Here is a 3803-nt window from a genome sequence, read left to right as displayed (position 1 = left end):
CCGTAGGTGAGTCCGGTCAAAAGTACAGACAACATTTTTTTTTGTGTGTGCCGGTTAATAATTATTAATTCTAAATAATTGGGATAATAGAAATTTACTTACTTACTAATCTGAGTAAATAATGCTAAAGCAATATATTTATTTAAAAACCATTTAATTTAATTATTAATAATTAGTTAGTGCTTGGTCATATACTTCGATTGGGTGTTAGATAGGAGGCCAAGATCCTGGCCATTACAAGAATACCTCATCGTACAATACCTCTATGAGGGGAACTTTTATCATTTCTTTTTATATTTAATTGGCTTTACTGTTCTAAACACTTAGACTCTACAAATGCTCACGAATTGACTAAATTCCCAAACATCCAAACCGTGGTCTCACATATATATAAAAATAAACTATATATAGTTTATTTTTGAATTACTACAATATATACTGACTTATTTACACTTACAAATTAATTAAATTTATATGTGTACTAGGGTGGCCCTCAAAAATCGAATGTCTTTTTTTTTTTACGCTACCCCTTAATTTTTTTTTAATGGTCAAAAAAATGAGCTGTGCAAAATTTGGGACCGATCCGTTAAGGTTAACCCGTGCCCCCGGGCCTATTAAGTTGAGTCGAAGAGTCAAATTTAATAGAAATAACTGATCTATGTCTCATAACTTTTTTTTCTCTTAACTTAGAATTATAAAAGTAAAACTTAAGTAAAGGAAATTTTACAAGAAATTCAAAAATAATAACTTCAGTGTTGTTTTCTCAATAAATAGCCCACAAAAACACTAAATACAGTAAAAAACACGTCAAAGTCTTAAAAATATGTTATAACGGATTTTGTTGATTTTTACTAATTTATTTTCATTTTATTCTATGGAAAACTCATATTCGTTTAAAAAAAGGTTCTAAAAGTTAAATTTTTTATGCCAATTACGATAATTATATTAGATTTATTATTTTATGGACAGTTAATTAATGATTAATTACAAACCTAATAAAATTTATTGTATTATTACATTTGGTCGCATTACTGTATCAATTTTGGTTTACTGAATTGCTTTAAGATATTCTAATTGTATTATCATTAAAGATAAGTATATTTGTGTTATTTTCATTCGACTGAAATAAATTGTGCGGTATAAATGCAGCAGACAGTTTGTGGACACGTTTAATCATATTTTACCTGTTTATTGTTACATATTAAATGATAAGTTTTAGTCACAAAGGTACACTATTATTTCATTAGAAATCCCATGCAAAAATCCTGGTCGCCCTTCTTCTCTTTGACTTAACAAAAATAGTCTACCTTCATCTATTTTTATAAGGCTTAAAGCATCAGTATGTGCAATATCAAACAAGTTATTTAACTTTAATGTAAAAGCATTTACTTTTTCTTTGTGGCTAACTGCAATTCGACCAGTGTGTTTTTGTATCTTTAAGAGCAATAATAGTGTACCTTTGTGACTAAAACTTATCATTTAATATGTAACAATAAACAGGTAATATTTCCTCGGAAATCAATTTATAATTGTGGTCGCAAATTTCATAAATAATGCCTTGATAAATAGGAATGTGTTAGCGATAATTATGAATGTCCTGATTGTCAAGATTCATTATTAAAGAGTAAAAGATATATCTAAAATAATTATTAATATAATTATAAGAATTAATTAAAATAATTGAGCTATATATAATTTAGTGACAACAATAATAATTAATAATAAACTAGAAAAAATAATTTAGCTATCGTAAATGTTTGGATAAATTGCAATTAGTATTAAATAATCTTGTTAAAATTACCAAATGATTGTAATAATTTGATAATAAATTGTTAACTATAATTACCATTAAACAATTAATTAACGGCAATAGCGTTACTAGCGTGTGGCTCAGGGAGACTTAGCCTCTTTGACGTCATAGTTTCTAAATTTTATAAATGTCTACTTAATATTTTGTTCTGGTTAATATATATTGTCTTTAAATATATTCGATATACTTTTAATAACTTAAAAAAAAGTTATTGTACAATAGGGATGCAACTAAGTGGATTTTAGATATATTTTAAATTAGATTTTTATTAACATTTGACAATGATTAAAATCAATGTTGTAAAACGCCTTGATGCGTATTTGAAACAAATAAAAAAAACGGTAGCACAGTGGGATTGTGGTACAGTATGGACGTGGCATAGTTGGGACAAGTATAATAATATCTGACAGTGATTAAAATCACTATAAAAAAAAAAACGCTTCGATGGAAATCTTTAGATAGTGTTTAATTTTAAAAAATTGGTGGATTATTCCTAAAGCTACATGATCTGCTAGTACATTATTAATATCCTAATTAAGATAAAGTATGTCGAATGAAAAAGGGATTATTAAAAAATATTATTTCTTATAAAAAAATAATGTTGATCCATACACTTTTAAATATGTCATAGCATTATAAAGTTAAAAATGTAAAAAATGAAATCGAGAATTTTCACATAATAATAGCATTTGGTAGCCATTTTCACTGTGAAGATAAAATAAAGTCCGAAATTTTTTTTTCGCATAATAAAGTAGATTACATTAACTTTAATTTAAGATATAAATAAAAGTGTCAGACTTTCCGGAACAGTTTCAAAATTTAAGTTGAAAAAGTAAATTTTTTGTGAAAAAGTTGTCATTTTAAATCCCCCCCTGTGGGCAGGTAAAGGGTCAGATATAAAAAAAATATATACCAAATGATAGGTAAAGACATCATGCATCTATAAAAAAAAAATTATATTGATCCATACATCTTTCAAAAAGTTATAGCATTATAAAGTTAAAAATATAAAAAAGAATTTTTTTACAAAAATCGTATTTTTTTTATAAACTTTGATGTCTGTTTTCACCATGAAGATAAAATAAAGTCCGAAATATTTTTTTACCATAATAAAGTATATTACATTAGCATTAATTTAAGATATATATAAAAGTGTCAGACCTTCTGGAACATTTTCAAAAATCAAGTTAAAAAAATTAATTTTTTGTGTAAAAGTTGTCTTTTTAAATCCCCCCCGTGGGCAAGTAAAGGGTCACATATAAAAAAAAAATATACCAAATGAAAGGTAATGATATCATGCATCTATATAAAAAAAAAACTATATTGATTTGGTTATTTTTAAAAAAGGTATAGCAATTTTAAGTAAAAAAAATTGAAAAAATTTTGAAAATTAGCGATTTTTAAATTTGTAATTTTTTTGGAGGTTTCCCCCATTTACGGGGAACGAGGGAAATTTTTTCAATTTTTGAGGGTAATGTCTTCGACTAGATACAATTTTTGATCTATTGACGTATCATTAAAAGAAATCGGTTCGGCGAGAGCTGAGAAAAAGTGGTAACAGACACAAAAAAAAAAAAAACACATTTTAGTAAAACCAATACCTTCTCAGCTTCGCATCGAAGCTAAAAATAATAATATTAATCTTTATAATGTATATAACTATTGTGATAATTATTAATGAATTAAAAAATTAATAATTAATAAGAGAAACAATAAATGTGTAAATCATATAATTAATATTATATATTAATTAATAAATTTATATTTTATTTAATTATTTACTTTTATACTACCTTCTTATTTCTTTTCTTTCTTTTTATTTTTGGTTTATTACATTTGCTACTAAATATAAAGGTAATACATTATAAAATAAAATTAATCATAATATAAAATGTAATTATAAATTAAAATTCAAACATAAATGACGAAGTTTAGATTCAGAATCATAGTTATAGTCGAAGCTATCGAGGCTGTTGCAAACCCGGATTATACG

Source organism: Daktulosphaira vitifoliae, unplaced genomic scaffold, assembly GCF_025091365.1.
Source record: "Daktulosphaira vitifoliae isolate Bord-2020 unplaced genomic scaffold, ASM2509136v1 Scaffold_1, whole genome shotgun sequence".
Lineage (NCBI taxonomy): Eukaryota > Metazoa > Arthropoda > Insecta > Hemiptera > Phylloxeridae > Daktulosphaira > Daktulosphaira vitifoliae.
Note: the sequence above shows the minus strand (reverse complement) of the source record.